The sequence below is a fragment of the Ciconia boyciana genome, chromosome 14 (assembly GCF_034638445.1).
Source record: "Ciconia boyciana chromosome 14, ASM3463844v1, whole genome shotgun sequence".
Taxonomy (NCBI): Eukaryota; Metazoa; Chordata; class Aves; order Ciconiiformes; family Ciconiidae; genus Ciconia; species Ciconia boyciana.
Window position 1 is genome coordinate 1933158 of NC_132947.1, and position 22224 is coordinate 1955381.

The window sequence follows — 22224 nt, forward strand, 5'->3', positions numbered from 1 at the left end:
GCAAGGTCCAAAGTGCAAGGTCAGTGCTGGGGAGCCCCACGTGTAGCCGGTGTTTTGGAGCAGGAGAGGTACTGGCTGTCCTCTGGAGCATCGGAGCCGGGCTGGGAACGGGGACTCGGCAGCGGCCAAAGGAAGCCAGGGCTGGAGCGAGGAGAGGGCATGGATGCGTGATTAATGGCGATGACTCCGTTGGCAAAAGGGATTCGTCATCCTTCATTTCTTTAAAATGTGAGTCAGAGGCAACAGACGGGAAAGGCCGTTAGAGCCGCGCAGGGAGGTCACACACCAGCGGGGCCATGGCGGGGTGGCAGGAGGGATGGCCAGGGCGAGCTGCGGTGCCTGCGCAGCGTTCCCGCACCGACACTGGGGTCACCGACACTGGGGTCACCCGCTCTGGGATGCACTGGATGGGGGGAAGTTGGGCTTTCACTCACCGGTGGGAAACAGCAGCGTTCCCCAGGGAGCGGCCAGGAGCGCCAGGAAACTTGAGCAACTGGGAAAAACATTCAGACTCTTGAGCTTAACAAAATCACTGTTTTCCTCTAATTGTAAGTGCTCATTTGTTCATTAAAAGGAACCGGCTCAGCGCCGTGCTCCTGGGGCACGCAAGAGCTGGCAGCCCATGTGGGGATGTGCAGGTGGCAGGCTGGGTGCAGCACCCCGAGAAAACAGCGTAGATGATGAAGGTGCTGCCCAAACCTGATTTAAAACCCAGGGTCGATGTGCAGGAGCACTGGGGGCTGAGCGCCCTGGACGCCACCTAGAAAAGCAGCGAAGTCCTGAGTCTGCAGCCGAAAGGTGATGTGCTGGGCCTGTCCCCCGCCCTGCTGCAGCCCCCCCCGCCCCGCTGCAGCCCCCCCGCCCCGCTGCAGCCCCCGCCCCACCGCTCCCCGTCCCGCAGCCCCGGCGGGGACGCGACAAGTGCAGCGGGCGGGCGCACATCGTACAGCTCCCTGGTGGTCTAGTGGTTAGGATTCGGCGCTCTCACCGCCGCGGCCCGGGTTCGATTCCCGGTCAGGGAAGGCCCATTTTTTTCCCCGCGCTCCCCCCGCTTTTCGGCCTCCTCCACTCCCCACGCTCCGTGTCCCCCGCCCACGCTGCGCGCTCCGCGCACCCACGGCCACGCACACGGCGCTGCGGGCGCATGCCCGCGCCCCGCGGGGGTGGGGGCGCTGCGTGCCGGCGGCGCGCAGGCGCGGTGCGCTGGCCCCTCCCGCGCCCGCCCTCGGCCTCGCCGGGTCCCGCTCGGTGTCTGGCGGCGGCAGCGGCTGAGGCAGCGCCGCCGCGACCGGGGCCCGCTCGCCGCCGGGAGGAGCCGCCCGCACCGTGGGGCCGCCCCCGCCCGGGGCTGCCCGGCCCCCGCCCGCCCGCCCGCGGGGCGCAGGTGAGCGCGGCGGCGGCGGCGGCGGGGCCGGGCCTGGCCCGCGGGTGGAGGCCAAGATGGAGCTGGTGCTGCCGGCGGGGGGCGGGGGCCGTGAGGGGAACGGGGGCGGGAGGAGGCCGGGGGCCGGGCAGGGCGGGGGATGGGGCGTTTTGGGGCGGGGGGAGACGGAGGAAGCGGGGACCGGCGAGGCACGGCGCCCCGCGGGCGGGCGGGGTCTGCCTGCCGGCCTCTGCCCGGCCTCGGCCCGGTGGCATCGCTGGCGGGGGGCTGCGGGCGCCGAGCCCCCCTCCGCGGGAACGTCCTGCCCGCGGCTGTGTGGCGGTCCCCGCTGCCCTCCTGCCGCCCGCCCCGGCGTTCCTCCGCGGAGCTTTAGGGGCCTGCGTCCGCTGCCTCGGAGCTGCAGAGGTTGAGGGGAAAAAAAACCCAACCAAACCACTCAAAAAACCCCAGGGAAAAGGCCTGGAAAGGTGAATTCTAAGTGAAAGTCATTTGTGTTGTGCGTGAGCCGGGATTCGCGGTGACTGGGTTTTCGCTGGGGGGATCTGGGATGATTTTCGCTTCCCCTTTTCCTTACATTGTTCTGATTAATTAAAAGAAAAAAATAAATTTGTAACTGCTGAGATTATTATGTGCTTAATGAATGACGTATTTGCAACGGGAAGTAAATCCAGCCTTTACCGTGAGAAACTTGCAAAGGCAGCATAATTCCATTTATTTGTGCAGTGTCTTCTGGTTCTGGAATTAAGAATTCTGGTCAGGTAATTCTGGTGATACGGAATGCAACCGGACGAAACGGAGACAGCGAATTCACTGATAACGCCTCACTCTTTTATGCTTTATCAATACCTTGCTCTTGTACACGCAGCCACACAAAGCCGTTGACTTTATTACTGGAGTATATGACCCTGATGGAGCCGTTTCTCCCTCGGAGAGCAAGGTGAAAGCCATCCATATGACACAGAAAGGAAAGCCAAACGTTTCTATCTTTTTTTTTTTAGGTTTGTTTTTATGGGGGTATTAATTTTCGTGTGCTGTGAGACGTTGCTGTAGAGCTGTGTATGCTGAATGTTCTCTCTCCTGCGGTAAAGCTTAAAAAAAAGGCATAAATTTGGTACATCGTCTTACACCGGTATGAAAGAATATAATTCTAGCTGATGTCTGCCTGATGTTGTCATGCTAGCTTATCTTAAGGAAACGGAATGTTCTATCTGTGTTTAAATACTGTAGTAGTTTGCTGCTATTGAAGCAAAAACTTGTAGGCCGCATTCACCCAGTGGCTGACCGGTGGTGTTTCACCCATTTCGTTGGGTAAATGAAGCTATCGAAAGTATGCGAATCTGAAAGGATTTCTTTTTGAAATGCAGCAGGATTGTAGCTCTCTAAATTCTTCAATAGCAGCAGCCACCTTTCAGTGGAATTTATTCTTTTGCCCACAATTTCAGTAGAAGCTTCCTCAAGTTCTGAGGCGTCTGTTGGTCTCAGGCTGATTAGGATCAGTGTTTGCATTTTTGTTTGCTTGTGATAGAAAATGAGAGTCCTAATCTGACTAAGAGATCCTGAGAAATAGATGCCAAATTCATTTGCATTAATGAATGAGCTCTAATAATTCAAGTACGCTGTGCTCTGGGAGGGAGAAAAGAGGGGAAACAAAAGCTGGAGTAGAAGAGAAATTGACTTTAATATATAGAGCGTAGGATGAAAAGAGGTTTATTTTTATTGAGCAGCTTCCTGTGGTTTTTTTGTGGTGCTCTAAGGACTTTGGAGGAACTTGTCATGATGCTGGTCGTGCAGAATCTGCTTTGTGGATAACCCTGAGTTTGGAGGTGACATTTTCAGTCAAACAGCTTTTCATAAGCATAAATAAATGCTTCTTTCGCTCCCTCCTGTGTTTCATCTTAGTGATTGTCCACGGCATTTAAATGAAAGGGGAGATGCTGCAACGTGGTCATTTTCCTCCCCAGTTTTTGACGTCTTGTATGGATAAATTGCAGGCTGTAGGTTCAAAGTGCTGGTGAAACCAAAGTAGAGATTTCCCAACTTCAGGGGGTAGCTGTGTGCTATATTTAACCATCTTTTATCAGTGAGCTTCTGAAAGAAGTAATGTCTTTGTAGTATGTTTTGTCTCGTCGCGTAGACCTTATATCCCAAGAAGTCGAAACTCTCTTTCAGCCTTCCCTGAAGGCCAGGCAGTCCGCCTCCTGGTCAGTCGGTGGTTAGGATGGTTGGAGCCTGCCAGGGACTTGTTTTGCAGCGGAGGATCGGAGCAGGGGTCAAAATACAGCTGTGATGTGGACAAGCTTTTCTTACCGTGCCGCATGAAGGCATCCATCAAGTCAGCGGTGTTCCTTGGATCTTCATACTGCGGAAAAAAATTGAAGCGGTACTGGAATATGACTTAGGAACCTAACAACGTGAATGTTGGTTTTGAGACTTTTGGCCTAAGTTGCAGGTTATGCTGTTAGGGAGGTGGTAGTTGTCAGCGATGATGTTGTTAATCATTGTATTTCTTCTCTTTGTGAGCTTCAAGGAGGATTTTTGTCTGTGTTTAAGCATTTTGATAGTGAATACTAATGGAAGCCCCAACTGGATTACTTAAGAAATCATGGTTTAGGTTAAACTTAAAAAGTTGCTGATAGGACTCTTGGGTTTTTTTATTTTATGAATTAAGTTGCCAGAATATCCTCTCTGGGGAAGCGGGCACAATCTGAGAATGGGAGGTGGTTCTGCAAATCCTATCTGTCTGTTAAATGACTTAACTTACAATAACGGTACTGCAACTGGCCTGTGATGATTGCCGTATTTGTGACAATTGCCATATTTGCCTCTCTTGATCGGTTTGCCAGTGTTTTCTCTTTTTTAAGTATCATTAATGTTAATAACCAGATAAAAATATTTTTTCTGTATGTTTGGGAAGGGAAGGGGTTGGCAGAACTTTTCTGCATAGCTTATACATAGGACTGAGCGCCAGCATCCTCCCAGAGCACGTGGAATGGCATCTGCCAGCGTTTTCACTGCTCTCCTGTCAAACGCGCAAGCACGGGGATTAATTTAAGGTAATTTTAATACACTAACTGATTTCCTTCACAGTTTGATCTCGAGCCATGCAAGTCCTCTTTGTTTGGCTTTGCTGCTTGCAGTTCTAGCTCAGGGTTCTGCGCAGCTCCGCTCACGGCCTCTCTTCTCCTCCAGGTTTGCCTGCCTGGGTAGGAAGCAAAGCAGCGCTAGAGAGGGATTCCCTCTGCCTAGGAAGATGTGGCTCTTCTGTCGCTCTCCACTAGTCCGAGGAAAAGACGTTTTCAAGGAGCGGGTGTGTGCGGTTTGGCGAGTCGCTTGGTTTCCGTGAGGTGACCCCCAACTTGTAAGCGGATGGCACGGAGGGCTGCAGTGGGCCAGTCCAGGGTCTCATGAAATAGTTGTGTGGCCACCCATGCCGTGAGACAGGAGGGATGAGGAACATGGCTAACGCTGAGGACCAAAGCGAAGCCTTGCACTGATTTATTTGTTTGTTTTTTTTAACATGAAAAAGTTGTTTTTGTTGTGCTCCAGTAATTGAAGTAATTTGAATTAAGCAATATTGGTTTAGAAGTGTCCATGTAAATATTTTTTGCATATTTAACTCTCTAGTTACCTGTCCTGGCCATCAAAGCTCTTCCACACGTTCAGGATGATTTGGTGGCTGACGGGACATTTGCAAAAGAAAAGACTTGGCGGATAAAAAGGAAGTTGAGGAGTGATCTTGGTACACCTGGCCAGCGTACGCTGCCAGCAGATTGCCAACGCTTATTCACAAACAGCCAGAGCTGTTTGTGAATTCTTACCATTGTTTTAATGTATTTTTTTATCCTTACGGTTTTGTTACTGTGTCAACTACAATGTATTGATGCTGCTTGGTTAATCAGTGGCTGCTTTTAATCTTGAAAGACAGGAGTTTGAATGGTGCTGTATCTTAAGATTTACTTCCAAGTGCAGTTAAAGTATTTTCTTACTCAATAAAAACATAGGCAGCACAGTAGTTAGAAAGTACATGTTTTAGCTTCGAAGGGGCTTTGTTTCCTATTTCAGGCAGTGTAAACGGATCTCAAAGAACTGCATTCCAGAACAAAAGTGCCTCAAAAGATTGTTTAAATATTTTTAACAAAGTGATAGTAGCTACCAAAAAACCATAACTTTTTTGGTTTTGTGTGAATAGTTAAATATTTTTTGTGTGTGTGAATAGAATAGCTAAATGATAATAATTATTGGTGGTAGATTGCGGGGTTTTTAGTGCGTTGTTGATGTGTAGGTTTTTCTTGGGAGAACGTGAATAAGATTGCTTTACCATATGTTCACATTTCTTACATCCTGGCAAATTCTCCTAATTGCGCTTACCTTGTATCTGCATTGCAATAAAAGGTGCCTTTTTAAAGTCCTCTTCTGCCTTCTTCAGTAATGCTGAAACACCTTCAGTGCCAGCATGTTGTAGGGCGAACTGTAAAATTTCAGTACGTTTTTCTTCCGGGTGCAAGTTTTCCATCCTCCTGGGCATGCACTGGTAGAAGAGAATGGAAGGTGCGTGGTGCGGGAGCTCCCATGCAGACAGAATGAGTCTTCTAGGCCCTGGTAAATTTAAATTAACAGCTGCTATCTCCTCTTTCATCATCTGCTCAAGGATTTTGTAATGAGAATAGAGTTTTTTGATGAAATTTTTTTTCTTTTTAATATACTTCAGTCCTGTGATCTAAGCTTTGTCAGGTGAATGGTTGAGCAAACAAAAAACTCAGTGGCATTTAGTTACCTCTTATCGAAGCACTGGTGAAGAACCAAGGGTTTTTTTGTGACATGATATATAGTTCTGTTTTAAAAATTGAGCACAGCAGCACAAAAGGAGCCATCACGAGTATGTGTTCATTAACTGGCATTTTTGTGATGGTGATGGTCTGATGGCTTCTGACAGATGAATGGTGCAAGTCAATAGTTCTTTAGATCCGATTGCAACGACGGGTGGTATCTCATGCCAGTGGGGAGAGGTTGATAGAAAAGCACAAACCAGAGAGCCAGCCAGCACCCCACGCTTCCCCCCACCTGCCTTCTGGGCTTCCTCTTCTCTCCGAGAATATATACATTTATATATCTGTCAAGAACCATTTTTAACTGCTTGCTCTAGGAACACTGTCTTACACCACCCTGCTTTTCCTCTTGTCACACGGGACTTCACAATCCTTATGTGGTTTCATCTGTGTCGTATTAAAGTTGCGTTAGGTGGCAGGGGTAGGGATCCTGGAACAGTTGTGGCTTTTACCGGGCAATCTGTAGAAAAAGTGAGTATATAGGACCTGTATGTTGATAATATTTTGCAGCGCGGTTAGGAAAAGTCCAGAGTTTACTGATGTCATTACAGGAGCCAATTATGCAGTTACAAAAAGTAGAAACTTGCACTGGTGTTCTGTTTGCTTTTCCCCTTTAAATTTAAATTTTTGGCTGTATTTCAAATGAAAATATTCTTTTCCCTTCCATCTGTCATTACATATTTTATGGCTTAACAGGATTTTCTGTTACTGTGATGGTAATATCTTAGCAATTTTATGTATGCTCAGAAGTAGTTTGTAATTTTTGTGTCGCAGTTCCAGCGCGTGGTCTGTAATGTGGGCCTTTGCCTGGACTGGGTCAGCCATTAAAGAATTTTCCTTACGAATCTGCTTTTCGTGGCATGAGGATTTAGGGACACTTACCGTTAAAACATAATTAGGTTTAAAGCTGTTTGTAGAGCGGAGGGGAGCTTGGGAAGCCTAACTCCAGACGTTTTCGTGGGCAGTTACTAGTGACAGCGTCTGCAGTAATCTAGAAGATGCCAACTTCAGGAAATTCATTCGACCAAGACTAGGTTGCACCAAGTGAGATATTTATGATTTAAGGTTGCAGCTATTGTTACTTGATGGTGTGCAGTTAAGGGAATTTTTAAAAAAATATGTTAAGAAGTGTCTTAATTTTTCTTCTCTGTAGTTACGAGGTCAGCATGAAAGTTGGCGGTCCTGCTTCTGATATTTAGAAGTACGAGAAGGGGGGGTCAACGGACAAAATGGGACATGTTAAGATCTTGTCCAGATACTGGAGTGTGGAAGTGTGTCTTTGGGAGACATGTGACACTGTGATAACAGCAGTAGAAGGGGAATAAAATTAATGAGTGTTCATGTGCTTTTACAAAGGGCATGCGGGATCCTTATGAAGTCATCTGGTACCTGCACACGGAATTGAAGCAGTACTTTTTTTTTCTTTTTTTTTTTTTTTTTTTAAAAGTTCTGCTGTAGTTCAGGTCCATCAGGGACTGGAGTTATCCTGATACAGTTCCAGGTCAGACTGATAACCGCTTTGATCTGAAACAGTTGGACTGATCCGATATGCCTCAACTGACTTGATCTACGTGACGTTTCAGTCAGGGAACCCAGCTGCCTACTGCGAGCTCTGGAAGAGGGTGAGATGGTTCAGCGTGGCTGGTAGGACCTCGGTGGGAGCAGGTGTCTATTTCTTTTCCTTCTTGCGTGCATGGTTTAGCTTTTGCCACTCCTAGATCCTCCGCTCTTCCCAGCACCCCCTTGGCATCTCCTTGAGGAGGAGGGAAGGGACCACAAAATTGTTCAGTGCCTCCGCTGAAATCTGAGGTGAGCTGTTTCTCAGAAGGTATAACCAGACCTATTTCCCATTCTAAATTGAGTTAAAAAACCGGATTCAGTTACTGTTCAGAGCAGTGAATCGATTTAAGTTCCAGCTTCATTGTGAGTTGCTGTTCTTTGTGAACTTTAGGAATATTTTCCATCTGATAACTGACTAACGAGCTCTGTCGCACAGGGATGCTGCTTCTCTGCGCATGTACGATTCTGATGTGTGTCTCAGTTCTGGTCTGAGTAGTGAAAGAAAAATAGGCGATGAACCACGTCTTCTCTTCAGAAAGTTTCTTTTATCATCGTTGGGGGTTGGTTTGACAAATGACTGGTCAGTCAGTCATTCTTTTGAAGGCCCTAACGTTAATGTTGGGAAATAATGTTCTTGCTTTGAGTAGACCATTTTTATCACGTCGCAAAATAAATGCATATTGAACAGAAATATTTTGCCTGGACAGTAATTAGTGAAAATACTTATCTTCCTTCATAACTGTCTCCCTCTTTCTTTCTTTTCCTACAAACTTCCCAATTTCCACGCTCGCTCACTTCATTCTTGGTGCACTTTTAAAAATTGCTTTGCCTCAATGTTGGCCATTCACAATTAACTTAGGAAAACCAGGCGAACAGAGTTAATCAGAAGGTGTTTGGAAGGTGCATAGGTATAATTTCCCAAGCATACCTCGGTATTTCACTGAGTGGTTTGGATAACAGGGACAACCATCAACATGACTTTATCTTTTTATTGCTGGTCCCAAAATGGAATGTATGTTGGATGAAATATCTTGGGTGATGAAAATCCAGCATCTTCTGTAGTTGTCCTATAATGTGCAATTCTTTACCCCGGTTTCCTGCATCTTATCTTAAAACCACATGTCTTCCAGTGACTTGTTCTGTTGACGTCTTCTGTATAAAGCCCAGTGAGTCCCTCTTGCATGTTAAAAATTACTTTTCTCTCATGACTTTCACTCTTCCTTTCTTGCTGTTTTGAGGCTGTTCAAATGTGTAGATGTGTAAAATATCATTTAAAAATAACCCTAAATGAGGAAAGGTACTATTTTGCAACTAACTGTGTTCCTCTTAAGGATCTTCAGGAAGATGTACTCTTGGTTTGGGGAATATGTGTAAGAATAACACTGGTTTAACATTGCACTGACAGCATCACGTCACGTATACTGGCAGGCTGAAGAGACGTCTGTCATACTGTGGTGTTAGTTAAGATCAGAGGGAGGAATAAAAGCATCACAGTCACAAAAACTATAGGGTTTTCTGACTTTGTTCTCAGTTACTACTTCAGGTGGAAAAAAGACTAAATGTGGTAATTCTCTACTTTACACTGCAACTAAAAGCCATGTGCATTGGAAATGGCAGTGATTAAATGATGCATCGGTATAATAGTGGCGTTCTTGTTCTAAGTCCTCTGAAGTGTGATTCCACTCTAAAAATTAGTTTATAAAATCTGTATGTGTTTAGATGTTCTATTTCTTATCCCAATTATAATGTTAGAAAACTCAGTTACAATTAAAGTCTGGAACATGGTTTTTCCTTAAGTGCCAGGTTTGCAAACTAAGTCTATGGTCTGAAATTCAAGCTGTGTCTGTTCTTGTTAATCACTAGTGAGTTAGTGGGAAAATCAGTAGGACAAATACCATTCTCAGTTGCCTTATTATTTCTAAATTATGGGCTTGCCTTTTTTTTTTAAGCAGCCATGAAATACTGTTGCGAGACTGAATGGCGGAACTGGGGACATACTTCATCACGCAGTTTGCAGATTAAACGTATGCAGAGTGGAAATAAATATCAGTATGGTTGCTGTAGGAGTAGTACAAAATAAATCTTTTTGTTGGTGAGACCACACTGTATAGTTAGAAAATACCAAAGAGTTTCTCTCCTGTAAGAAAAGGTCATTTTAAATTAAAACCACTTTTAATCCAACCCTGGGATTTGTTTGGATGTTTCTAGCCAAATGAGCCAGGCGGGGACAATGGACAAGGTCTTGGGTCCTGAGCACCTCCCAGTCCAGACGGACTCAAACGTATGAATTGTGTAGTGGTTAATATATTCTTGGTGTATTATAAGAATGTAGTTACATTAGCAATGGATTCGTAGTGGCTTTCTTCAGCGCTATGAAAACCGTTTTTTATCGCTAGGGAATAAATGTGTCCTCTGTCCCAAGGTGCTTTCTGCTGCGGCTTACTGCCTGTTTACCTCTGGACGTGGGCTCTGTTTTTGTTGACCTAAGATGAAACAAAAATACTTGCAATGAAGGCATGGCCCTCCAGCATTGCCCAGCCTTCAAAAGAAAAGGAATTTTGTTGTATTTTCTTGCCAAAACAACAAGTAAAAGTTTGAGTGATGTAAACTGTGCTGATCAGTTCAGATTTTATTGTGAAAATCTAAAGGCTTAGCTTCTTTTCTGCTTCTCAGTGTCCATGTGCTGGGGAGTTGAATGGGGCACGTACGAAACTCATCTCCTTGTGCCTTTTAAACCCTTTTCTGTAACATCTGACACAATCCAGTGAGGATGAATCTGTTGTATGAAGGTGACTGAAGAATGTCTTGCATATCCAAAAATATATATTTGTTTGTTTGTGTCAATTAGTTTAGTAAATCTGTATTTATGACTTGCCATTTCACTTGCAGTTTTTTCAGGTCTGTTCTACCACTCTGTGTTTGTGCAGGCATACTTCCGATGTGCAGAATTGCGGGGTATGCTTTGAGGTCTTGCGATCGCTGGGGGAGTGTCGTCCTTAATTCAGACGAGTGTGGCTGTGGAAAACGCAGTTCATGGTTCCTCTGCCAGTTGGCAAGTTGTGTTTGGGGCAGAGCTTTACCTGGGGGCCTGGAGATGGTCTGCTTGGGGAGCTTGGTCTGCTTGGGTTCGTGCTCACCCGCTCACCATGGCACAGTGTTTGAGTTCGAAGGGTTTTTATCTTACAGCCTGTCCCCTGTTTGTAATCAGGGGACCACTGGCTCCTGGTGATGTCTCGCTTTGGGTTTTTCTCAGGCTTAACTGGATAGCGCAGTTTGGTGGCAGGCTGTACTCAGATCAGCGTTGCAGCTTGTTTGCAGCGCTTCAGTTCATGCAGAGTCTGGTGGTCCTAGGGTGGAAAAGAGCATGCAATTTAAAAATTGTTATTGGTGTGATTATAATTTTAATCGGTAGTTTCTTGAAAGCAGTGGGTGCGAGGGTGTTTTTGAAAGTTGTCGAAAATGTTATTTTAAATCTTAAACATGTTTTACAACACCGATTGCTCTGTCCTGGCGTATTTTTCTTGGCTGCAGGACTTCAGGAGCCACTTCCTATTGTGTTTGTGATGTTTGACTAACAGGGAATGGCGATAATCGGTGCCTTCACGCCAAGGACCTGTCACCCGAAGGTGCTGCAGCTCTGCTGACCTGGATTCCTGAGCTGTGTCATGGCTTGGAGTGCCTTAACGTGAAGCTATACCGGCAAATCGCTCGATTACCAGATCTGCATCAGAAAGTTATGTCGGCGCGTGCCTCTTGAATAGAGCAGGTTGTTATTAAAACTCGTATTCATTGGCGTATGGATGTCCTTACTAGGCATGGCCACTAGCACAGCGGTTGATCACCAGTACAGCTCTGCTGGCTTTTCTGGCTGAAGCTGGCAGTGTTGGATGCAGCCTCACAATTAGGAAAGGAAAATGAGTGGTAGGGGGTTTTTTGGGGGTTTTTTGTGTGTGTGTGTTTTTTTGTTTGTTTGTTTTTTACTATTTCTTATTAGTATTCAATGTCAGCTGAAAAGCAGACAAATCTGTTGTGCCGTTTTTGCCTTTGTTTTTTTATGGTCTAATAAAGAAGCCTTTGTATGTTAGAAGCCTGTGCTTTTCCGTTTTTTACGGGAGGAAATGAAAATGTTCTTTTCTCTGGCCGTTTCTGTGAGGAAGTGAAATAATGAAATAGTGAAGTCTCCTCCCCAGTCTCCACAAAAACTGGGGAAATACAGTTGAGCAGTTAGGAGAAGAAAGGATTTTTAGATATGCTTAATTTTTAAACTTTGCAAAAGAAAAAAAATAATCTTTGGAACTAAAGTCTTCACAACTTAGCTGAGCGGATACACATGCTGCTTGAATAACTTTGCATCTTCTTAGGCTGGGAGGACCTGACCAGATACCTGAGGTAAACGTAAATCAGCAGACAAGAGTTAAATTTCTGCCTGTATTATTAAAGAAATAAGCTTAATTTTTAGAGTAAAATCTTGTAGATTGCTAAAAACTAATTACCCTGTGAAACAGAAAGAAAGGCTCTGACGTTATGGGGATAATTACGTTGGATTCCTGGTGGTCGTATAAAGGCATTTTCTCTGCTTTTCCTGAGCTAGGTGGCTCGGTGGGTGGTTGTTTCTGGACATTTGGCTTGATAAATTCTGCAGTTCAGTTCTGCTTCTCGTGCTTTTTTATTCATAACTTTTTGAGAGGAAGATTTGTGTGTTTGGTGGGGGAAGAGATAACTCTTAAAGACCTGAATGGCAGAGATTAATAACCTGAAAACAGAGGTAAAGTTTCTCAAAGGGAAACACCAGACTCAATCATTTTAGATCAGGCTGAAATACGTGAATTACCTTCTGCTGTCGGTAGAACCTGGTCTTCCTTCTTGCTTTTTTACCCATTAAGATAAACTATTCATTTCAAAGTCATTAACAAAAACTGCTCATGATTGAAACTGCCAAGAGTGTTTATTTGACAACAAAGTGATTCCAGTAATAAATCAATTGTGAAATAATTTTGGTCTGCATTTTGCAGTTTGTAAAACCATACTTGTACATTATTTAAATGTTGGGGGGGGGGGAACCCCTTATTTACCTGCTCATCTGCCTCCACAATTGATAGCAAAAGAAGATAGGAACTTTCTTTTCTTTTTCTCCATCTCCTGCTACTGTAGAGGAGTACAGAGGGTAGTCTTCCCCTGCCCTTCCAGATTAATTTCTGAGAAATCTCTTTTTCTTTCCCTTTGCTGACCAACTTGTAATTTGAAAGATGTGTCCATGTCTGGGAAGATCACTGCGTCATTTCTTTTGCCTCTGACTGCTTAGATGGCTTTTTTTAGATGTACTCCATAACCTCACTTTGTTCCTTCTTTTTGACCAGGCAAAAACGGCCTGTGCTGTAAGAAGGTGCTGCTTGGAGCAGCGTTGTCTCCTTAACCTGTTGTGAAAGTTGGTTTGACTCCTGTGTGTTTGTCGCACAGTTACTGCTTCATGCAACAGAAAACTCATCCTAACCTACCAAGAGCGGCGAGGCGTTTGGAGCAGGCTGTCCAGAGGTCGGTGATCACATTTTGACAATTGATCCGATTGCTGAACCTTTTGTCGCATGAGTGAATAGACATTTTTTTCTTTTATTGCTGTTTAAAAGCCTTTAGTTGCCTTACCTACAGGTCTGACGTAATAGTATAAATCCCATTTTTACGTGAGTAAACCCATCTGTTTGTTCCAAGACTTTATATGTTAAAGGTTTAATGCTTTGACTATGTTGCTATAGTCGTCAGCAATATGTGGGGTTTTTTTTTTTAATTGATAGTTTATTCAACTCGCCTAGCACAATTGGAACTGCACCTCTGTATTGATGCTTTTGCAGAAGTGCAAGATATTTTCTCTTTGGAAGAAATAAGTGACATCAGTATCACTCCACCCACAGTAGTGAATGTTGTGGGTTTTCTGATGTGTTCTAGTGAACTTGCGTGCTATGAGTAGTTACAGCAATTCAAACACTGCATATATTTATATAGACAAACAATTAAGAGTAATAATGAGGCAAGCAAACAGAACTACTGTTTTTTCATACATTTTTAAATAGCTGAGTAAGCAGATGTAGTGGGGGTTTTTTATAGCCGTATACAGTTTGTGACACTTGCACTCTGCCATATAAACTACTGTAATGCCATAAAGAGTAATTTAATTTTGCAGAAGGATTAAATAGGAGCAATGAAATCCTAAGTAGGGAATCCACTAAAAAACCCAGGGTTTTAAAGAGTAATTCTTTTAGTTGAGGAGAGATGATAGAAAATGTGAATCTAATACTTCACATTTTTTTCCCCCTAATATGGAAAACCTTCTTTAGTGGGTTTGAATCTTACTCTCATATAGGGTACAAGGTCACAAGTCTTTATAACAGGTTGGTCAATCAGACTTAAATGGCTAAATTTTAATCTGCTAAGCTTATTAGAGAAACAACGCTTGTATCACTGTAGTTAAGTTTGTCACAAGTTTCGGTGCAGCATCTCTTTCAGCGTTAATGATGGCTGTTACATTGATTTAGACTTGAATTTAGCAGAGAAGTTGTGTTGTCCAAGATCTCATTTATTTGAAAGCTCTGTGTTTTGTTTTTTTTTTTTAAATTCATATTTAAGAGACTTTGATGAAGATTTTAGCGTCACAGTCTTTCACTGTTGGAGACCTGTCTTCTGTTCCAAAGGCAGATGAATTTGGCCATAGTAAGATTCTTTTTCGTGGGAGAAAGGTGCATACATTTGAAATTAATTCCCTGAATACTAGGCTAGCTTTACATCAGGATTTACGTGTTAAAACAGAATATTTTTATGGGTAGGAGATTTCTCACAGGACCTTTAGTGAAAGGCTACAAACTGAATAGCAAGATTTAGCTAAAAGGCTTTTTTGTGCTGTGATATAAAAAATAGAAGCAACACAAAAACTCTCACTTTTGGATGCTTTCATGAAATGGTAAATGTTAGTGCTTCAATTAATAGGTTAAAAATTACTATTTCAAGACAGCTAGAGGAACGTTCATGAAGAGTACTTTAAAATAGTAGTAGTCTTCTGAGTGCACTTACTAGCCAGTTTGCTTTCCCTTCAGCCTTTCCACATCGTTTTCCCAATACTCATTCATTTTGCAAGTGTTGTGAGCAAGTAAGGGTGTGAAAATAACGACTTGGGAGTTTCTGTTTTGTCTCTCGAATTTGTTATTTATTTAGCCTTAATTGCAGCATTAATTCTTTAAATACTTGATAGTGATGATACAGCTCACGTACATGATGGAGGTGGGTGCAGCAAGGTGTGCTAAGGATACTTCCCTGTGTTAACAACATACGGAGCAGGATGGTGACAAGTCTGTTAAATAAAAATGGTTCTCCTGCATCTGTCAGAGGAGGTTAGGGTAGACAGAAGACACAGATGTGCTTTCTATCTAAAAGAATCGATCTGAGAATCGTGTCTGATTTCTGTAAGGAAAAGGTAATATATATCTCTTGGTTAGAGGAAAAAAAGGGGCTGAGTGCTATTTATAGTCACAGTATATAGGGAAAATATAATATTGGATAAATGGGATTCAAATTTGCAGAACAAACGAGGCTACAAGAGCTGGTTTTGGTATGAGCAAAGTGGTTGAAAGAGCAGGCAAACTTCCGAAGCGTATTTCTTCATTTGTGTTGCAAAACTTATCACAATTTTAATGTGTTGCTGAATTTAGTTTGCACTCGTGTAGCTTTGCTTGCTTTTCGCAGAATCACAGAATCGTATAGGTTGGAAAAGACCTTTAAGATTGAGTCCAACCATAAACCTAACACTACCAAGACCACCAGTACACCATGTCCCTAAGCACTTTTGTTACCTTCATCATTCTTTTCACACTTATGTATTTCATACATATGTATTCTCTGCCTCCTAAACAATTGCGTATTCCCTTCCCCAGAGTTTTTTTTCTTCGAGTTTTTGTGTGTTTTGAAACAGGGTAACATCCATTAATCTTGATTTTAAACGCTTCTGTTTCTTTGCTGGCATCTGTCCTCTCACTTTCTCTCCTTTTATTTGCATTGTGAATATCACGTAATAAGGAGGGAAGATATTTACAAGTAATTACAAGCAGGGTATTATGTAGAGCTCTGGGTCAGTGGATCTGGCCAGCTGAATAATGAGATTGGATGGGTAGATCAAAACATTCCTGAGTCACCACATCAGAATTGCCGGTCGCAACAGAAACCCAGGGAGCGCAGCCCCAGACAGGCGTGCTGCGGCCGGCTGGCGGGGAGCGGGCAAGGGAGGATGCGGTGGGGAAGAGGTGATGCGAAACAGCTGGCAGGGCTTTCTCATGTACTTTGATTTTTATAAGAAGGAGTTTCCTTTGGAATTTATTTTGGTCTTGCCCAGTTATTTCCAGGTGTACAGCAGGTTTGCTGCTGTTAATGAAACTTGGTATTGGCGTAACTGAGACTGAAGAAAATCTTGCTGATCGCGTCCATATTAAGATAGAATACACAGAAAAGTAATGTTTTTGAGTTCTGCACGTAACTAGATATTGTGTATGTGTGCTTTTCTTCTGTGAAGACTTTTCTTCTGATGGAGTTTTGACAAGGGCTGGGCTGTAATCTTGCATTTGAACTCTTTGAAGCTTCTATCCACGCACCATTGTATTTTCATTTACTTCATTATATGCCAAATGCTGACTTTAGCAGGATAGCTCATTTTGTCAAAGGCAAGCAAGTATAATCAAATCTCCAAAGTACATTTGGACTTTGCTTTCTTCTCCTGTTTCACTCGCAGATTTCCAGCCGTGTACATCGATAAATTGAGCATCCTGTAGCCATTTTCAGTTTGACTGTCAATGTTTCTGAAGCTTAGGTTGCTGTCTGAAACAGAATTAGTGGTAAATTTAAAGATGATCTTCATCTAGGTATGAAGGCAGAGCTTATTTAGGAAAAAAAAATTACTGTGCATCTGCTAGCTAGAGATTGAAAGAGAAGATTTAGTGACTACAGGCAGAGCTGGTGGACTCGTCCGTCTGAATACGTCTGTTGTAGTCCCCAGTGTCCTGAGAGCCTGGGCCATAGTTCTGGTTGTTAACCCCGTTAACCACCCGCAGCTTTCTGAAGATCACTTTTAAAATGTTCTGTTGTTGATTACTTTGTAATGAAGAAAGCAGTGGGCAGGGAACCTGGAAGCCTTTATAGGTTCACAAAAAAGGGCATTTTTCAGCTGAGAGGTAGTCCACCCTTTCATGTTGCACACGCTCCGTTTGAGTGTGATGGTTTAAATTCTGCCTGTAGCTTGCGCACTCCCTGCCTTTCGTTTTTCAGGCAAAGTCCTTTGAAGGTATCTTTCAAACGCACTAAATAGATCCATCAACAGTAAACACATTATTTAGTTGTTGGTTGGTTCGTTCTTACTCGTTTGTGGATATGCTGCTAAGATCAAGTGGCTTCTTACAGATTGCATAAAACAAATTCTGTGGTCAGTAATGCCAACAGCTTACTGGGTGCGTTCCCAACATCTCTGTTTGCCACACCAAAACCTTCCAGTTTGTGAAAGGCGTACTTTTTAATGGAATGGGGAGTTTATTTCTCAAGTGCATTCAGAGCTCGTTCTTTGGAATCTGTTGAAAGGGTTTGGATGATGATGAAGTGATGACTTGCTGGGTAAAAGCTGCTCTGGAGTCCCACTCATGAAGTTTATCGTTGGGTAATCTAATGCATAAGTGACTTTGTGATTAATGTCGTAGGTTAGATGTATCCTGTAGCTGCTTAATTAGAAGGTATTGTAATCTGTTGCAGTGATTTTTCCTTAAGTTTTTCCATAGCACCATCTAGCATTCCCTAGGCTCCTCTTGCCCATTTATTCTCTTATTTTCGTGTGATTGGGGATCTGGAGCAATCTGTCTAACTTTGCCTTGACCGCTGAAAGAAGGGGTTCGTGTTGCTGGGTCATCTCAGGTTCTCTTCCTCCGTGTACGCTGAAGTGAGACTTGGTTCTTCAGGTTGTGTCTGCTTCAGGGCGAGGGAACGTGAACAGGGTAAAACTGTGGTTTTCCTGATCGAAATTTGTCCTGGTAAAATGAGCTGGTGTTGCTCTACAGTGTAAGCACATGAACCGATTTTGATGCCAGGTAGAGTGGCATTAGAAATGGCATGGTAACATTCAGCTACTCCATGCGCTTGCACGTCTCCTTCACCTTAGCGGCGGTGCTGTTCATAACTTGTGAAGAAAGGCACTGTACAGACAATACTGTTTTTCTATTGAAGTTTTTAAAAATTACATTTATTTGTCATGAAGGCATCTGAATGCCACTGAACCTCTCTGGGCTGTTGCAGCATCTTGCTCTGCTGCGGTTCGCCTTCCTTGTGCCTGGCTGCTCCCTCGCAGGCTGGCGGAGCAGGCTGTGTGCCCGCTTCCCGTGTGCCGGAGCTTGTAGTCCGCTGTATTAGCTAAGCTGCTTTAGCAGTCTCTCTCTAACAACATTACAGATTATCAAGACTTGAAAAACACGCTTCTCTTGTTTTAAGTACAGATATTTCACAAACGCCTAAGTTGAAAAAGTCCGAAGTCTTAAACAGATAATGGTTATTAGAGTCTCTGTGCGACTGGTATCTCTATTTTAGATAAGTGTGTGTCTTTCACGTGGTAAAAGGTTTGGGGAAAGAGACTGAAGCTACAGATAAAAGCATGGAGCTCTTGAATCTGCACTTTAAAATATTTGTAACTTACTTTGACAGCTAATCAATTCTAAAGATAAGTATTTACATTGTGGAGACTTACTGTAGTGTAAAATATTTTGGAGAGTAAAAAACTTGTGTTTTGTTCTGGACTTTCACATCAAGGTGGCATTTGAGTGAAAGCATAATGAAAATACTTAAATGCTGCCTTTAAAATGTATTTTCTGATGCCAGCTGATTGTGTCGTAGGAAGGTGCGTGCCTGCTGAACGCATCCAGACTGCAGCATGCCTCCACGTCCCCGTGGCGGCAATACTTACCTGCTTTGAGTGAAAATTCTGTATAAGCATGGAAGGTTACGTTTTTGTTGTTTCACTTCCGTCTTGTCTTTAGCGTATCACGAAGGATTGTTATAATAAAATAACGTGATGATAATTTTGCTATGAGCCCTCAACGTAAGAGTTAGTGAACAATTGATTTGCTTTTGTTTTGTCTTTAGGAGATTCAGTTTTAGAGGTGTGTGGAGGCTGTTACCACTTACCTTAGAGTATTCGAACTAGACACCAGGTAAGTACTGTATTTTTTGATTTCTTGTAGCTACTCATTTAAATGCAAAATAATGCCGAGGAAACAAAGTTCATAGTTTCTTATGGAAATCTCTAATACCTCATGAAGCCAAGCTTAAAACACCTTGTATTTTTCTTGGTAATACGTATATGTTTCTCTCCTCTCCCCTTTAAAAATGATTTTTTTTCACCCTCGAAAAATACCAGATTGTGAGAACGACTCTAAATGAATCTGAGACAGATGGACAGGATGCGGAGGCCAGTGGTGCTGTTTCGTTTTTGTGATAATTCAATATTTACTAAAGTGTTTTCCGGCTTGGTGTTTTTATTTAGACTTTTACGAGTAAATACTGGTTGAGATAAACTAAATTATTTGAAGGTTAACACCTGTAGTTAATTTTCTGCACTGGAAATCTTTGAAAAGCTAGTAATCTTAAATTTAACTGACATTAGATTTTTACCACGTAGTCAGTAACCAGAAATGCTTTGTGGAATACAAATCTTTCCTAAAATACTCTAGTGCTTCCTAAAGTTGTATAATAAAGCATCAACTAGACATAATTTTTGTAAGAGCTGGCAAAACATCATTTCCAAGCTGGACTCTTTAATCATCTGCTGATACACTCTTACAACTGGAATTGCAGAGGGCTTGGCAATGTTACGGGGAGTTTGTATGAAAGACACTGGCAGGGTCGGTGCCTCGGCGGTGCTGGGCTGTGCCAGGACAGCAGCCTACCTCCTCTTCTCCTGTCCGGCACTTCCAGCACAGCTTTGAGTTCGTCTTTCTCGTTCCTCTTGTTTCTTATTTGTTCCTTTTGGGGATTTCTCTATTCTCTGTGTTACTGGCGACGTTATGGAGAGACTGGGAAGCTGTTTTCTTCTTCTGGTGTCAATCCAACTCGTTTGCAAACATGCAATTGGGATAGAGAGTATCCGTTAAGGTTAATGACCTTCCGTTGTCCTGTGTCTAGTGGGTAAGTATCATTTACCACATCAGGAGGCGGTGGATTTTGTCTGTTACAGCGAGATTTCACTTTTTGGAACAACTGTTGGCAGCCAGTTTCCCTACACTGAAGACAGACACTTCACTAAAATTGTTGTGAACAGCACCTATTTTAAAGGTCTGTGCGCTGGCGCATGCATTCATGGTGTGATTTTTTTTTTTTTTAATTTTATTTTTTTCCCCAGTAACTTAACCTTATGAATATACAGATATTAAGAAGGTTAAAATTCTGGTGAAGGTTGTACAGCAGGACATTGGGGTAGGAGTCTTTTTAAAGTTAACATTATTTGGTTTCCTCTGCCTCTTCTGATTTTTATCAGTGGAGCTGGACAGCCACAACTGCTTTCAAAAGCACTCTTTCCTCCAGTGAGGAGATTCAAGTGAGCGGCTGCGCCTTTGTGACTTAGGTGGGAAAATGTACAGAATTAATTGGAAATGTGAAAAGCGGTGTTTGGGGCAAGTTGGTACTTTACAGTTTCCAGAGATTTGTTCATGAATAAATACTTAATGCTTCATCCTTGAAGTGAAATGGAACGTATTGCCGGTAGCCTGCTTTCGGATGCTACCGACACCGAGATGCTGTTGACGCTGTCCGTTGAGGTAGCCCTCCATCCCTTCATTGCTACGAGGCGGTTCCTCCTAGCAGGGATCTGACAGCTGCGGTGCGGTGTTGTTACAAGCATCCGCTCCCTGTGCGAGCAGTGTCAGTGACCTCCACCCTCCATTCTGCCACACGTGAAGCACGTTTTCTTGGAGAAGTTGACCCCCCCCTGCTGCCCCCTTCCAGTTAAATTCTTTGCAGCATCTTGCAGCAGGGTCAGATAAAGCTTTAGTCCTCCCTGCCAGCTTCTGGCCACCGGATCTGTCACCCTTTTTGGTGCTGGCATTCATTGGCATGTTCTGTCAGTGTTTAATTCCCTAAACTGGCAGAGGAACTGTTCATTTTTCTCGGCTGTAATAATAGTTTGCCATTTTAATGAGGTAAATACAACTTATAAAAGGGTCGGCAAACCTGGCAGAAACTAAGGTATCACCAGTTTGATGAAACTTGATAGGATTCTTTTGGAAAGCTAAAAAGAAAATTAGTCTTTCTAAGGTTCAGTTTACAGTTTATGTATTTAAAATGTTAAGGCTGGCTTCCATATATGACCTATCATGTTTAATCGAAGTCTTTTCAGCAAGGTGGTACCAATTATACTTACCTGGCAATGCTGAAAACAGTTGCATTTTCTAGTAAAGCTGACTAACGCAGGATATTCTGGTACACAGATGGTTAAAAACTGTGCTGTTTAATCCAGGGGATTACCTTTCTTCAGAGCCTTCTGAGAGAAACCTCTTCAGGGCATCCTGCTTGGCTAGAATACGTAGCAGATGGCTTGTTGCTGCTGAATGCAACACTTCTAAAAAATACAGAGCAGCTTTCAGTACTGTGAATTAGAGCCACTTGTGAAAGCAGTGGGATAGATAATATCCTGGTTTATCAAGTACTCTGAACTTAAATAACTTGCACCTTTATTGTCTGTTTCATATTTGAAAAGCCAAAGGTTGTGTTCCTGGTAATAATAGTCTTCTGTTCCCTTAAATAACAAGCTTCCCAGATGAATTCCCATTAGCACCTTGTCCTCCGCTCTTCTGCCGAGGCCAGCGTGTCCATTTCATACCAGTTTTGAAAAACAGGCACCCCATTACACCGAACTCCACATACCCTGAACTGTTCAGATTGAAGCGATTAAAGATTGCAGCAGTGTGGAATTTTATTCCTACGCCTGTCTTTATTCTTGACAGGCAGCCTGAAGACTGATAGACATCGCCTGGATCAAATTTAATTCATTTTTATTAAACAAATTGGCCCTAACTTAACAGTGGAGATTTTATTAAGCAGAACATAGTGTATACCTGTGATCTGCAGCATCTGTGCACCAAGGGCACGTTGGATTGATTTTAAAGGAAGCTTGTTACGCTTAAATAGAGCTACAGACTTTAAACGACACAAATGTTCATAATGCCCTTGAAGCTCCAGTTTGAAGCAATACCTTTGGAAGAGCTAAATTAACATGTACAGTCTCAACCAGGATGCTCCCCCCCCCCTCCTGACTTCAGATTAATCCCACAGGTCCCTGGCAAAGAGCAATAGTGATAGACACACTCCCCTTGGCTGGATGCTGCTAACGGGTGACTGGCGTGATAGAGCTGCAGGAGAGCGTCCTAGGGAGGCTGCGAGGAAGCGGTGGTGGTC

The 22224-nt window shown here is 43.4% G+C and overlaps 1 protein-coding gene and 1 non-coding gene across 6 annotated transcripts in view; both read left to right on the forward strand.

Annotated features, from left to right (window-relative positions):
* The first annotated feature begins 208 nt into the window (after positions 1 to 208).
* The window catches only part of DNAJC5 (DnaJ heat shock protein family (Hsp40) member C5), a 36413-nt gene continuing 14397 nt past the window's right edge, over positions 209 to 22224 (forward strand). Inside the window, exons 1-3 of one of the 5 annotated variants that reach the window (XM_072878742.1) lie at positions 1215 to 1384; positions 13228 to 13302; positions 18919 to 18986. The gene's annotated coding sequence lies outside the window, so the exon portion shown is untranslated. Of the gene's footprint in view, positions 229 to 1214; positions 1385 to 13227; positions 13303 to 18918; positions 18987 to 19844; positions 19960 to 22224 lie in introns of those variants that run through there. The other 4 variants (XM_072878743.1, XM_072878740.1, XM_072878744.1 and 1 more) reach the window with 4 other exon arrangements.
* Positions 951 to 1022, forward strand: TRNAE-CUC (transfer RNA glutamic acid (anticodon CUC)). Its single transcript has one exon. It is a non-coding gene; the product is annotated as a tRNA-Glu (tRNA).